This window comes from Vulpes lagopus, chromosome 18 (assembly GCF_018345385.1).
Source record: "Vulpes lagopus strain Blue_001 chromosome 18, ASM1834538v1, whole genome shotgun sequence".
NCBI classification, from domain to species: Eukaryota; Metazoa; Chordata; class Mammalia; order Carnivora; family Canidae; genus Vulpes; species Vulpes lagopus.
In genome coordinates this window covers 30354575-30370706 of record NC_054841.1, presented here as the reverse complement: position 1 = coordinate 30370706, position 16132 = coordinate 30354575, and the positions used below count along the sequence as shown (strand labels likewise).

Here is a 16132-nt window from a genome sequence, read left to right as displayed (position 1 = left end):
TGTGTCTATTTTTGTGCCAGTACCATACTGTTTTGATTGCTACAGCTTTGTAATATAACTTGAAGTCTGGAATTGTGCCTCCAGCATTGTTTTTCTTTTTCAGGTTCCATACAAATTTTAGGATTGTTTGTTCTGGCTCTATGAAAAATGTTGTTGGTATTTTGATAGGGATTTCATTAAATGTATAGATTGCTTCGGGTAGTATAGACATTCTAACAATATTTTTTCTCCCAATCCATGAGCATGGAATGTCTTTACACTTCTTTGTCATTTTCAGTTGCTTTCATCAGTATTTTATAGTTTTCAGAGTATAGGTCTCTCACCTCTTCAGTTAGGTTTATTCCTAAATATCTTATTTATAGCATTTTTTTTTTAACAATTGTAAATTTAGGCTCTGGTGATAAACTATAACCAGTTACATGTTTAGGTTGCTTCTAGCCTTTTGGCTATTATAAGCAAGGCTGCAAAGACCCTGGTACATATGTGGTTTTGAGTACACATGTAAGCATATTTGACTGTTAAATTATTGGGGCACCTGCATGGCTCAGTCAGTAAGCATCTGACTTTGGCTCAGGTCATGATCTTGAGGCCCTAGGATTAGCCCCATGTCTGACTCCCCACTCAGCAGGGAATCTGCTTGTCCCTCCCTCCATCCCTGGCCCTCCCCCCAGCTCACAAGTATAGGTATGTGCACACTCTCAACTAAATAAAATCCTTTTTTTTTTAAAGGAAGTTAAAATACTAAATGTAGAGTTGCTGAATCAGTGTAAATCCATGTATAATTTTGCTAAGTTCTCGTGGAGGCTGATAGTTTTACTAATTGGCAATAATGTATGAGAGAGCTTGCTAATAAGTAATATCAACTACTAGGTAATATCAACTTTATGGTATATTAGATTCCTATATGAATTTGGACTGCTCTTCAGATTTTTTGTATCTACCAGGGTAGGCTAGGTTATACCATAGTAACAAACAACCTCAGAATCTTAGTGGCTTAAAAAAAAATCTTAGTGGCTTATAATAAGAAATATCTTTCCTTTTGGTACAAGGCCATTAAAGGTCACTTGGAAGTTCTGTGCCATGACTTTTACTCAAAAACTTTGGCTAACAGAGTTGCTGTCATCTTGAACATTGCTGGTTGTCCTGGCTAAAGGAAAGAGGGCTCTGGAGAGTCTCACACCATCAATACAGTCATGCATGTATTGACTGTACATGCAATGTACAGTGAATGTACATGGAAAAATGAAGGTGGAAGATGGAAAGATGAAGGTATTTGGCAAACAGCAGCTATGATTAACTACCATATCTCTATTCTGTCCTGTTAATCTGTCAGTTCATATGGTGGAAACACAAGTTTTTCTTTTTTGGAATGTGTCTGGCTGTTCTCTCATTTTCATATTTCCTATTGAACTAGAATTAGCTTCTCTAACCACCTTCTGCCCTCCAAAAAAGCCAAATTCTGTCAATATTTTTTATTTTGTTTGCATTAGATTTAAAGAAAATTGACATCTTTATAGTATTGAGTTTCCTTTTTTTTAATTTTTTTATTTATTTATTTATTTTTATTTATTTATGATAGTCACAGAGAGATAGAGAGAGAGGCAGAGACACAGGCAGAGGGAGAAGCAGGCTCCATGCACCGGGAGCCCGACATGGGATTCGATCCCGGGTCTCCAGGATCGCGCCCTGGGCCAAAGGCAGGTGCCAATCCGCTGCGCCACCCAGGGATCCCTAGTATTGAGTTTCCACTGCCAAGAAGTAGATACATGTTTTCAATTATTTACATCTTTTGTGTCTTTCATATTAATATAGATTGTTTATATTTATTAATAAGTATTTTTTATTTTACTATCATCTGCAAATGGTTATTTTAATACCTTCTTGATAATTAGGTTGGTTTTCTTGAAGAAGTAGAAAAGATATAATAATTTCTCAAAATAATTTCTCAAATAACATATCCATTACAAAATTGAAAATTTTTTCAAAAAAGTTAATACTGAAGATTTTTCCTTTCATAATCCATCTTTGTATTCTAGTAAATAAGTAGATTACCATTACCCCAACAATAATCTATTTCCTCTGGCAACTGGAAGCTTTTACCAAATTTTTAAGAATTATATTTGTTTTATGCTCTGCAGGTGTCTATTATGCCCACATGCACAGGAACTCAGGAGATGATGAGCCATTAATGTAGAATATGATCTATCTCTAAAGAAAGAGGCTCACTGGCCCATTCATCAAACTTAAGAGATGTTGAAAATTAAACATCCCCAGGTAATTAGAGTTTTGAGTGACATAGGCATTGTTCTCCTATTGCATTTTGAATTCTTTTGTTGTGAGAAAAAACATGTTGTTTTCTTGGGGGAAAAATCCGATTATTCTAAAAGTAAGCAGGTATTGTATTACACCTAAGGTTTGTTTCATGTTGAGAATGAGAACTTCTCATTGCATCTTATTTCTTTTCACTGCCTTTGTAATTCTGATGTGAAGTATTTTCCTTCCTTACAACTTCTCATTTCATACTCCTTTTATCTCAGCATTACTCTCCTCTTTTCCTACAATCCTCTTTAAGAGGATCAATACTCTTTAAGAGTTCCATCCTTAGTTAACCACAAGACTGTGAATTAAATAGAAGTTGGTCATTATGTGCCGCTAAGAGATTATTTGTGAAATTATAATGCATTTATGGTTGTGCGTGGGATAAAGGTCACAGAGGAATAGAAGACATCAAATTTGAATACCTCACTGTTATCAAAGTGAAATCTCATAAAAATCTGATGGAATGGGGCACCTGGGTGGCTCACTTGGTTAAGCATCTTGCCTTGGGCTCAGGTCATGGTCCTGGGGTCCTGGGATGGAGCCCATATCAGGCTTTCCTGCTGAGGGGGAACCTGCTTCTCCCTCTCCCCACCCCCTGCTCATGATTTCTCTCGCTATCTCTCACTATCACTGTCTCAAATAAATAAATAAAATCTTTATAAATAAATAAATAAATAAATAAATAAATAAATAAATAAATATCTGATAGAATGATTTAAACTGAATATGGAGACTTTATCATTACACAAAAATGGAGAAAAAGTCTTTATAGAGCCAACACAAAATAAGTAGTGGGAATATGACAGAGTAAAAAGAGACCCACTAAAATAACAAACATCTGAAATATAAAATGTTTAAGGAGACAGACTTCAGTTGTGGTCAGCAAAGATAGCACCACAGCTTGAATTTAGAACCTGGGCAACACCAACAAAGAGAAAAGCTTTATGTAAACCCAGAGAAAACAATGAATAATGAAAAATAAGAAAAAAAGAAAACTAAAATGCAGAAGGAATGGGATTATCAATAATAGGGTTGAAAAGGATAAATGACACAGTGACTATTAAAAACTGGTTAGGGGCAGCCCAGGTGGCCCAGCGGTTTAGCGCCGCCTTCGGCCCAGGGCATGATCCTGGAGACCTGGGATAGAGTCCCACGTCGGGCTCCCTGAATGGAGCCTGCTTCTCCCCGTGCCTGTGTCTCTGCCCCCGCCCCCCACCGTCTGTCATGAATAAATTTAAAAACCAAAAAAAAAACCCAAAAAACCTAGCATTAATAGCATTAAAAAAAATCCTGGTTAGAATTTAAAAAAAACAAAAACAAACCTGGAAGCATGGTAATAAAAGTATTTAAAATTTTATATCCCTTAAATTTTTATTTATTTATGATAGTCACAGAGAGAGAGAGAGGCAGAGACACAGGCAGAGGGAGAAGCAGGCTCCATGCACCGGGAGCCCGACGTGGGATTCGATCCCGGGTCTCCAAGATCGCGTCCTGGGCCAAAGGCAGGCACCAAACCGCTGCACCACCCAGGGATCCCCAAAATTTATATCCCTTAAGAGAAAAAATGTCATCGGAATAGTGGAGTGGTCAATAAAATTGAGGCTAAATGGAAAAGATCCAGATTAAAGTACAGATGGAGGGATGCCTGGGTGGCTCAGCAGTTTGGTGCCTGCCTTCGGCCCAGGGTGTAATCCTGGAGACCCGGGATCCAGTCCCACGTCAGGCTCCCTGCATGGAGCCTGCTTCTCTCTCTCTGCCTGTGTCTCTGCCTCTTTCTCTGTATCTCTCATTAATAAATAAATAAAATCTTTTAAAAAATGAAAGACAGATGGAATGGACAAATAGGTTATAATAAATCCTATATAACTAGTTTTTTGTTCCTGCAACTCTCCTTTAAATAATGGCAGGGGAAGGGGGGTGTTGCAAATAGGAAGAAAACTCCAGTAGAGTTTTTTCTTTGCCTACAGATTGAGAGTTTGGCATGTACTTATTTTCCAGACTTGACGCGTAAAGCCAGTATACTTAGGCAGCCTGGGTAACTCAGTGGTTTAGCGCCGCCTTCAGCCCAGGGCATGATCTTGGAGACCTAGGATGGAGTCCCACGTCGGGCTCCCTGAATGGAGCCTGCTTCTCCCTCTGCCTGTGTCTCTGCCTCTCTCTCATTCTCTCTTTCTCTCTCTCTCTCTCTGTCAATCACGAATAAATAAATAAATAAATCTTTAAAAAAAGATTTATTTTTATGCAAGCAGTTAGTTGCACCTACCCTAAAAAATTTTCCATCTTAGGCTCCAAAATAAATATGCAAAAAGCAGTAGCTTTTTACTATGCCAGGAATGACCAGCTTAGAAAATATAATGGAAGAAAAAAGAAAGAAAATAAAATAGAAGAAAAGATCCCATTTATAATAACAACAAAAATATGTATAATAACTGGAAATAAACTAAAGGAAAGTATAAATCCTATATGAATAAAGCTATACAAATCTATTGAGAAGCATAAAGTAAAACTAGAATAAATGAAAAATAAGGTCCCTAAAATAAGCTATAAATTTAATATAATTTTAGTCAACTTCCCAACAGTATATATTTTTTAATGTATCTAAATTTAATTTAATTAACATATAGTATATTAGTTTCAGAGATAGAATTTAGTGATTCATCAGTTGCACATAATACCCAGGGCTGATTACATCAAGTGCCCTCCTTAATGCCCATTACCCAGTTACCCCATCCCCCATCCACCTCCCCTCCAGTAACATTCGGTTTGTTTCCTATAGTTAACAGTCTCTTATGGTTTGTCTCCCAACAGGCTGTTTTGTAAATTGCTTATGTGAAAAAAGATGGTATAAAAAAATAGCCTTGAAAATATTTTTTAAGAGTATTAATGAAAATAATGTTCTATTGTGTATGAATTGTTGGTATGCTAAAACTGTATTAAAACAAAACATTGGGAGCTGAAGCAGGCCGTTATCATAGAAAACGGGGAAGGGACTACAAGATCCAGGAACAGACTCAGGCATATATAAAAGTGACTCTGGGGGATCCCTGGGTGGCTCAGTGGTTTAACGCCTGCCTTTGGCCAGTGTGTGATCCCGGGTCTCCAGGATCACGCGCCAGCCTGAAGGCAGCACTAAACCTCTGAGCTATCCGGGCTGCCCAAAAAGGTAGAATTTTAAGACAGAAGAGAACTTTATAAATGCTATTGGAACAAATGACTAACCATTTGGAAAACCAATTTTAGGTCTTTTTTCCATGCAATAGTTTCAAGATGAATTACAAATTTATTTATTTATTTTTAAAGATTTTATTTATTTATTCATGGGAGACACCGAGAGAAAGATCCTGGGTCTACCAGGATCAGGCCGTCGCCCGCACGGCCGCTGAATACATATTTAAATTTATGATGCAGGGCAGCCCCGGTAGCGCAGCGGTTTAGCGCCGCCTGCAGCCCAGGGTGTGATCCTGGAGACCGTGAATCGAGTCCCACATCGGGCTATCTGCATGGTGCCTGTTTCTCCCTCTGCCTGTGTCTCTGCCTCTCTCTCTCTCTCTCTCTCTCTCTCTCTCTCTCTCTGTGTGTGTGTCTCTATGAATAAATAAATAAAGTCTTTAAAAAATAATAAATTTATGATGCAAAACCATGTTGGTATTATAAAGAATATAGATGAGAATTTCTATAATCTCAAATCAAAGACAGAAACCATAAGCGAGGGTCACAAACTTTGTGCAACAGGGCCAGGTAGAAAATTGAATCATTCAAGTGCACTTTGGTAGAAAACAAAATCATGTAATCCTTGATTTCTTTTATTTTTTGATAGAAGTAGAAATATTTATCTTCTTTGAGAAAAGTAACAGGATAAGTACAACAATAAGTGACTACTGACATTTGGTTCGGAGTTAGGGAGTGTTAGGGGGTGGTGGAAATTGTGACAAAGGAGAGCATACTGACCAAGGCCCAAGGATGCACTCACCCTAGTATGTAAGAATATCTCCTCCTCTCCTCCCTCCCATTTGTCCAACAACATGGCAGCTTGGAGGCCCCAAGGCCACTGAGCAATTGCTGCCATGCAAGAATGAAGCCCAGAATCATCAGATCTTCTGATCTTTTTCCGTGTAAAGCTAGACATTGCAAATTATATATAAAATCTCCCAAATTTAAACTGTTATCTCAATTTTTATAACTTTGTATAGGCCAAACAAAATATATTCACAAGGCCAGATTCGGCATATAAGCCTCGAGTTTGTGAACTCCACTGTATAGTTTTGGTTTTGGCTTCATGATTATGCTTACCTCTTTAAATGAGTTGGGATGTGTTCTTTCTCTCAACCTCTCTGTCTGTCTGACTGTCTCTCTCTATATCAGTTTATCTGGCAGAGGAATTATCTGTACAAGTTTAGATGGAGTTCCACCTCCATTGCCATCAGGTCTGAGCTTTTATTGTGAAGACAGAGTTCTATATTTTCAGGATTTCTTCTTGAGCCAGTTTTGGTTGTTCATATTCCTGTAAAATGGTACATTTAATCTAGGTTTAAGTAAATTCTCTTATAGTTTTTTTTTTAATATAGCTTATCAGTAGCTTTTATCTCTTCCACGCTTTTAATATTTTATTGGTTAGTTGGTTGATTTCAGTTCCCCTGTAGATATTTTGTTTGTTTTAATTCACCTATTTTTGTTTGACCTATATTAATATCTTCTGTTTTATTTTGTTTGATTTGTTCTTTTTCTAGCTCCCAAAGTGAATTATTTTGTTCATTTATTTTGATAATTCTTTTTAGATTGATAATATAAGATTGAAAATACGAATTTTTCTCTTAGTACAAGGCTTTTTCCTCCAATGTGATTAATTTCTAAATGGTCTGTAATTTGTTTTGATTACCTCTTGAACCCACATCATTTCAAAGATTATTTTTTGAATTTCCAAGTAGTTAGTTTTCTTTTGTTTATCTTTTGTTGAGTTAATTTTTCATTATGAGAACAGAATGTGATCTGTTTCTACCCTTTTAAATGTTCCTTATAACATAAACAATCAGTTTATCTAAACATAGATATTCTGGAGTCATTTGAAAAGAATGTGTTTTCCTGTAAGACACAAAGTTCTAAATGTATATTATTTGTTAATGATATTTTTATATTCTCTCTCTCTCTTTAGGCTCCCGTGTTTTTACCAAATTCTTAGTGTGTTTCTAATAATGTTTGCTTCTGTATTTTGATGCTGTGTAAAGGTTTGTGTTTGTTATCTTTTTTATTTAAGATTTATTTATTTATTTATTTGAAAAAGAGAAAGAGTGCACAAGTGCAAGGACAGACAGAGGGAGAGAATCTTCAAGCAGACTCCCTACTGAACACAGGGCTCAATATGGGGCTTGATCTCACCACCCATGAGATCTCACCACCCACCCATGAGCCTGAGCTAAAACCGAGTGTCGGATGCTCAACCAGCTGAGCCACCCAGGTGCCCCATTTCTGTTATATCTTATTTGGTTACATATACACCTCTAATTTTTTAATCACTATAAGACATCATTGTTCCTTGTAACCTTTTTCTGCCTTCATTTCTACTTGTCTGAAATTGGTACTCCTACAATATTTACCTGCAGTATTTTTACTCATTTTCTTATTCCACCCTCATTTAGAAGATTCTTAGAATTGTTTTCAGTGTTTTCTTATAAGTAGCATATAGCTGATTATTGTTTTTATGTAGTCTTAGAGTCTTTTAATAAGGAGATTTAAACCATTTAATACCCTCATAATTAACTGCCTACCATTTTATTTTATATTTCTTTAATTTGCTTTCTTATGCCTACTCCCTTCCCTTTTTATCCATTTTAGATTTTACTAAAATGATCCAGTTTTCTTTGCTTCATTTTCTTCTCTCCTAGTCATGCAAATTATACATCCAATTTGTGGTTCACTACATTTTAACAAACATATTGTGTTGTTTGATTTTTTTTGTTTAGTTTTTTTTTGTTTTTTTGTGTAGATGCTTTTTATCAAGTTGATGAAGTTCCCTTCTATTTCTATATTTCTAGGAGTTTTTATATTGGGTGGATGTTGAATTTTGTCAGATGGGTTTTTTTGCATCAATTATCATGGTCATGTGATTTTTAAATTCTTAAGCTATTTAATATGGTGATTATATTGACTTTTAAAAAATATTAAGCCAGCTTTACATCCATGAAATAAGCTCCACTTAGTCCTAGTGTAAAATTCTTTTTATGTTGACAAATTCTACTTGCTAAATTTTGTTGAGAATTTTTGTGTTTATATTCGTGAGACACTATCCTTATCTGCTTTGGCATCTGCTTTGGTCTTAAAAAAGACCAATTCCTCTCTCTCTGTGTCTCTCATGAATAAATAAAATCTTTTTTTAAAAAATCACACCTATTTATTGTATTTATAAGATTTTGTTTATTTGAGAGGAAAAAGAGCACGATCAGGGGGAAGGGGCAGAGGGAGAGGAAGAAGCAGACCCCCTGCTGAGCAGGGAGCCCAATGAGGGACTCAATCCTAGGATCCTGAGATCATGACCTAGGCTAAAAGCACATGCTTAACCAGCTGACCACCCAGCTGCCCCAATATAGTTGTGATTTTATTTTTTATTTTTCTTTTAAAGATTTATTTATTTATTCATGAGAGACAGAGAGAGAGAGAGAGGCAGAGACATAGGCAGAGGGAGAAGCAGGCTCCCTGCAAGGAGCCCGATGCAGGACTCTATCCTGGACCCCAGGATCATGCCCTGAGCAGAAGGCAGACGCTCAGCCACTGAGCCACCTAGGCATCCCTAGTTGTGAATTTAAACAATTAAATGTTAGCACTGTGGGAAATTTGGCAAAATATAAGAAAGATCTGGGCAGCCCAGGTGGCTCAGCAGGGGCAGCCTGGGGGGGCTCAGCGGTTTAGCGCTGCCTTCAGCCCAGGGCGTGATCCTGGAGACCTGGGATCAAGTCCCATGTCGAGCTCCCTACATGGAGCCTGCTTCTACCTCTGCCTGTGTCTGCCTCTCTCTCCCTGTGTCTCTCATGAATAAATAAATAAAATCTTTAAAAATAAAAAGGAAGATCTGTTATTTTTTACAACTACCTATGAATCTACAATTATGTCAATAAAATATCAGGGAAAATTGTTTTATTCAAAAAAGGGAGTGAGAGGACAAATCTGCAAGTCTACAAGTAAAATTGTGGAAGGTTGGAGCTGTGGAGAGTAAATTTGGGGGAGATAGAACTGCAGGTGCTGTGGAGGGGAGGGAGCTCTGCTAATGGAGACTACCACAAGGTATCATAAGCAGTTTTAGAAGTCCACCACCACCAAGGTCATGCCTGGCTTAAAGGTGCTCCAGTGGGGAAGGAGGGTAGAGATGTGGGAGCAGACAGCACGGACTGAGGATCCCATGGGTCACAAGAAGGAGTGGTCCCAACATGCTGCACTGTTACCAGGCATAGGAGCAGATAAAATTATGGAAAATAATGAAGCTGAAAAGAAGAGGGAAAGAAAGATAATGGATCACGAAGTTGGACTTAGGGAACTCAGTGACGTATTAAAATGTAATAACATTCATTTCATGGGAGTCCCAGAAGATGAAAAGAGAGAAAAAGGGGCATGTTTATTTGAGCAAATTACAGCTGAAAACTTCCCTAATCTGGGAAAGGACACAGACAGCAAAATCCAAAAAGCACAGAGAACTCCCATTAAATTAAACAAAAGCCAGACATTGCCAAGGCATTTCGTAGTCAAAATTCACAAAATACACAGACAAGGAAAGAATCCTGAAGGCAGCAAGGGAAAAAAAGTTCTTAACCTACAAGGATAGACACATAGTCGCAACAGCCCTGTCTACAGAATTTGGCAGGCCAGAGGGGATTGGCAAAATATATTCACTGGGCCAAATGGGAAAAATACGCAGCCAAGAATACTTTATCCAGCAAGGCTGTCATTTAGAATAAAAGGAGTGATAATTTCCAAGACAAGCAAAAACTAAAGGAGTTCGTGACCACTAAACCAGCCCTGCAAGAAATATTTAGGGGGACTCTTTGGGGGAAAAAAAGACCAAAAGCAACAGACTAGAAAGGAACAAAGAACATCACCAGAAACACCAACTTTACAGGTAACACAATAGCACTAAAATATCTTTCAATAATCACTCTGAATGTAAATGGATTCAATGCTTCAATCAAAAGACACAGCATATCAGAATGAATAAAAAAAAAAAGAAAAGACCCATTGATATGCTGCTTACAAGAAACTCATTTTACACCCAAAGACATCTGCAGATTGAAAGTGAGGTGGTGCAGAACCATCTACATCATGCTAGTGGACAACAAAAGAAAGTTAGAACACCATACTTATATCAGACAAACTAGATTTTAAAACAATTCTGTAACAAGAGATGAAAAAGGGCACTATATTATAATCAAGGGATCTATCCAACAAGAAAATCTAACAAATTGTAAATATTTATGCCCCTAGTGTGGGAACACCCAAATAGATAGGTAGATAGATAGATAGATAGATATCAATTATATATATATATATATATCAATTAATAACAAACATAAACTCATTGATAATAATACAATAATAGTAGAGGATTTTAACACCTCACTTACAGCAATGGACAGATAATCTAAGCAGAAAATGAACAAGGAAAACAATAGCTTTGAATAACCTACTGGACCAGATGGACTTAACAGATATATTCAGAACATTTCATCCTAAAGCAGCAGAATGTACATTCTTTATGCATACACATGGAGCATTCTCCAGAAAAGATCACATACTGGGTTGCAAATCAGCCCTCAACAAGATCAGAAAGATCAAGATCATACCAAGTATATTTTCAGACCACAATGGTATGAAACTTGAAGTCAACCACAGATTTCATTCTGATTCCCAAGTAATATTCCACTGTGTACATATACCACTCTTCTTTATCCATTCATCAGTTGATGGACATTTGGACTCTTTCCATAATTTGACTGTTGTTGATAATGCTGGTATAAGCATCAGGGTGCATGTACCCCTTCGATCTGTATTTTTGTATCCTTTGGGTAAATACCTAGTAGTGCAATTGCTGTGTCATAGGGTAGTTCTATTTTTAACTTTTTGAGGAAACTTTGTACAGTTTTCAAGAGTGGCTGCCCCCGTTTGATTTTCCCACAAATAGTGCAAGAGGGTTCCCCTTTCTCCACATCCTCACCAACATCTGTTGTTTCATGTGTCTGTTAGACATCTACATGTCTTCTGCCCATCTGTTAACTGGATTATTTGTTTTAGGGGGTGTTCAGTTTGATGAGTTCTTTATAGGTTTTAGATACTATTTATCCGATATGTCATTTGCAAATATCTTCTCCCATTGGTAGGCTGCCGTTTAGTTTTGTTGATTGTTTCCTTCCTTGTGCAGAAGCTTTTATCTTGATGAAATCCCAATAGTTCCTTTTTGCTTTTGTTTCCCTTGCCTCAGGAGTCGTGTCTAGTAAGAAGTTGCTGCTGCTGCTGCTGCTGAGGTCAAAGAGGTTACTACCTGTTTTCTCTTCTAGTATTTTGATGGGTTCCTGTCTCTCATTTAGGTCTTTCATCCATTTTTTTAAAGATTTTATTTATTTATTCATGAGAAACACACAGAGAGAGAGAGGCAGAGACACAGGCAGAGGGAGAAGCAGGCTCCATGCAGGGAGCCCGACGTGGGACTCAATCCCGGGTCTCCAGGATCACGCCCTGGGCTGAAGGCAGCGCTAAACCACTGAGCCACCCAGGCTGCCCCTTTCATCCATTTTGAATTTTTTTTTGTGTATGGTGTAAGAAAGTGGTCTAGTTTCATTCTTCTGCATGTTGCTGTCCAGTTTTCCCAACACCATTTGTTGAAGAGGTTGTTCTTTTTCCTTTAGCTATTCTTTCCTGCTGTGTCAAAGATTAGTTAACTATATAGTTGTGGATCCATTCCTGGGTTCTCTATTCTGTTCCATTGATCTATGTGTCTTTTTTTGTACCAGTACCAAACCATCTTGTATGACTACAGCTTTGTAATACAGTTTGAAATCAGGAATTGTAATGCCAGACAGCCTGGGTGGCTCAGCGGTTTAGCACCGCCTTCAAGCCCAGAGCGTGATCCTGGAGACCGGAGATGGAGTCCCACGTCAAGCTCCCTGCATGGAACCTGCTTCTCCCTCTGCCTGTGTCTCTGCACCCCACCCCTCTCTGTCTCTCTCTCTCTCTGTCTGTCTCTCATGAATAAACAAATAAAAAGATCTTTAAAAAAAAAAAAAGGAATCGTAATGCCTCCTTGATTTTCTTTTTCAGGATTGCTTCAAGTGTTCAGGGTCTTTTGTGGTTCCATACAAATTTTAGGATTGTTTGTTCTAGCTCTGTGGAAAATGCTGGTAAAAGTTTGATAGGGATTGCACTAAATGTGTAGAGTGCTTTGGGTAGTATAGACATTTTAAAATTGTTCTTCCAATCCATGAGCATGGCATGTTTCTCCATTTCTTTGTGTCCTCTTTTATTTCTTTTATAAATGTTCTATAGTTTTCAGAGTACAGATCTTTTACCTCTTTGGTTAGGTTTATTCCTAGGTATCTTACGGTTTTTGGTGCAGTTGTAAATGAGATTGATTCCTTGGTATCTTTTTCTGTCTTTTCATGATTGGTGTACAGAAATGCAACAGATGTCTGTATGTTGATTTTATATACTGTGACTTTGCTGAATTCTAGAACTAGTATCAGTTCTAGCAAATTTTTGGTAGAGTGTTTCAGGTTTTTTATATAAAGTATCATGTTGTCTGCAAATAGTGAAAGTTTGACTTCTTCCTTGCTTTTTCTTTCTTTTTGTTGTCTGATTGCTGAGGCTAAGACTTTCAGTACTATGTTAAATACTAATGGTGAGAATGGACATTATCATCTTGTTCCTCACCATAGAGGAAAGGCTCTGTTTTTCCGATTGAGAATGATATTAGCTGTAGGTCTTTCATATATGGTCTTTATGATGTTAAGGTATGTTCCATCTATTCCTATTTTCTTGAGGGTTTTTATCAAGAATGGATGCTGTACTTTTTTCAATGCTTTTTCTGTATCTATTAAAACAATCATATGGTTCTTATCCTTTCTTTTATTAATGTGGTGTGTCACATTGATTGATTTGTGAATATTGAACCACCCTTGCAGCCCAGGAATAAATCCCACTGGAGGGATCCCTGGGTGGCGCAGGGGTTTGGTGCCTGCCTTTGGCCCAGGGCGCGATCCTGGAGACCTGGGATCGAATCCCACGTCGGGCTCCCGGTGGATGGAGCCTGCTTCTCCCTCTGCCTGTGTCTCTGCCTCTCTCTCTCTCTCTGTGACTGTCATAAATTTAATAAATAAATAAATAAATAAATAAATAAATCTCCCCTACTTAAAAAAAATCCCACTGGATCATGGTGAATAATTCTTTTAATGTATTGTTGGATTCAATTTGCTAGTATCCTGAGAATTTTTACATCCATGTTCATCAGGGATACTGCTATGTAATTCTCCTTTTTAGTGAGGTCTTTGTCTGGTTTTGGAATCAAGGTAATGTTGACCTCAGAAGATCACAGTGAAAATTTCTTCCATGAAATCAATAACAAAAAAATGGATGACAGGAATTTTGTATAAAAAGAAATATCAAGGGATTAAACCATAACATTGATATATTCAAAGATGAAGTTAATGACCTTTAAGAGACCATAACTATAGATAATATGATAATTAGAGCAAACTGGGAATATAATGTGAAGTATTTTCTATAACTATTTATTAAGAGTCTTTCAGGGGTGCCCAGGTGGCTCAGTTGGTTGAGTGTCTGACTCTTGGTTTCAGCTCAAGTCGTGATCACAGGGTCATGAGATCAGGCCCCATGTCAGGCTCCACACTCAGTATGGAGTCTGCTCGAGCTTCTTTCTCTCTCCCTCTCTCCCTCCCCTTCCCCCAACTCACTATATCACTTGCTCTCTTTAAAAAAAAGTAAATCTTTTATTTTTTAAAGGGTCTTTCAAGGACCTACTGAGTAACCAGATACTGAATGTAAAAGAGTACATACTCTGTGATTCCATTTAGCTCTGAAATTCTAGAATAAGGAAAATTAATCTGTAACGATAAAATTCAGATCAGTGATTGGAAGTGGTGATTAACTGCAAAGGGCTACAAGGGAGCTTTCCAGGTAAATGGAAATGTTTTATGTCTTGATTAGGGTTGTGATTAACATGGGTGTGGTGTGTTCATTTGTCCAAACTCTGACCTGTACACACAATATGGGTGCTTTTTAAAATGTAAATTATGTCTCCTTTTTCAAAAAAAAAAAAAAAAAGGTTTTGAAAGCCTAAAATAATTTTTCCTGAGGACTTTTGTGTTATAAGACACAAGTATGTGGGTTTTTTTGTTTAATAGTTTGTGAACCATAAATTGTAAAATACAGTGATCTAATTATTGGTGTCTCTTTTTCTGAGCATTTTTAAAGCAAAAGTAGAATGCTAACTACTGGGAAGATGATGATGTGGTATTGTCCAGGGAATAGTAACTGGCCTAGGAAGAATGTGGCTTCTAAACACACTTCAAGAAACATGCTGTAGGGGATCCCTGGGTGGCTCAGTGGTTTAGCGCCTGCCTTTGGCCCAGGGCGCAATCCTGGAGTCCCGGGATCAAGTCCCGCGTCAAGCTCCTGGCATGGAGCCTGCTTCTCCCTCCTCCTGTGTCTCTGCCTCTCTCTCTCTGTCTATCATAAAAAATAAATAAATAAATATTAAAAAAAAGAAAAACACTGCTGTAGCCTTTCTGGCTGTGGTGCTTTATGTTTAACTCAGGTCTTCTATGCAGCCAAATCTCATACTCTGTCCCTTTTGTATATCAATGTGAAATCCCATTGCATAAAATATTCCGACCTTCCCATCTCTTTCTTTACTTTTTTTAAATAACCTGATTAGATGATTTAAAATTTAGGCTAAGACTAGAGATTTCATAAGGAAGTAAAAGGTTTTTATGTGAATGAAGTCAGAAATGCCAAGTAAGATCCAGCAGTACACTGTATGTTCTGTTTTTGTTCTTTACTTCCACAGGAGCAGTTCCTAAATAATTTTTACATTTGTAATACTTATATAACAAAGTATGCTTATTACTAGGATGTTAATGGTGGCTGTCTTTTTATTTTATATTTTTAAAGATTTATTCATTTATTTTAGAAAGTGACTAAGTGGGGGGGGGAGTAGCAAAGGGAAAGTGAGAGAATCTCAAGCAGACTCCTTGCTAAGCATGGAGCCCAATATGGGGCTCAATCTCCTGACCCTAAGATCATGACCTGAGCTGAAATCAAGAGTCAGCTGCTTAAACAACTGAGTCACCCAGGCATTCCAATAGTGGCTCTCTTTTTAAAGATGACCTTATTTTAAAAGATTATTAATACTCATGCTGAAAAGATATTATGATGAAAATATTATAAAACTAAAGTGTCACTAGACTAGGATTAACATTTTAGAATAAGATACCAACTATTTAGACTTTTGGACCAACATTTCGGTTGTAGCTAAGCAATTTCATTTATCAAAAGAAAAGGAGAAAATTCCTAAAATGTATTTTGCATCAGCATATCCTCTGCCAGCCCTACCCCTAATAGGTTGTAAGGCCCTGCCAAGAAGAGAGAACTCAAAAGAAAGTCTCAACATCCAGGTCTCAGGAGTACTAAGGTAGATGTCTCTTCCCTCTAATGACACCCCTACCTATAATAATACTCTGCTTGTCCGTGTACCTGTTCAGAATTCCTCAAGTTTGTTGGTGGTGCCACCCAGTGCAAGGACTCCTGAAGGGCAACATTCTCA

At 37.5% G+C, this 16132-nt stretch overlaps 1 protein-coding gene across 4 annotated transcripts in view; it reads left to right on the top strand.

Annotated features, from left to right (window-relative positions):
* The window catches only part of RNF24 (ring finger protein 24), a 78797-nt gene that overhangs the window by 24762 nt on the left and 37903 nt on the right, over positions 1–16132 (top strand). Inside the window, exons 1-2 of one of the 4 annotated variants that reach the window (XM_041732341.1) lie at positions 326–1269; positions 2139–2274. The exons of 1 other annotated variant lie outside the window; for it this stretch is intronic. The gene's annotated coding sequence lies outside the window, so the exon portion shown is untranslated. Of the gene's footprint in view, positions 1–325; positions 1270–2138; positions 2275–7511; positions 7542–16132 lie in introns of those variants that run through there. 2 more of the 4 variants (XM_041732339.1, XM_041732340.1) reach the window with 2 other exon arrangements.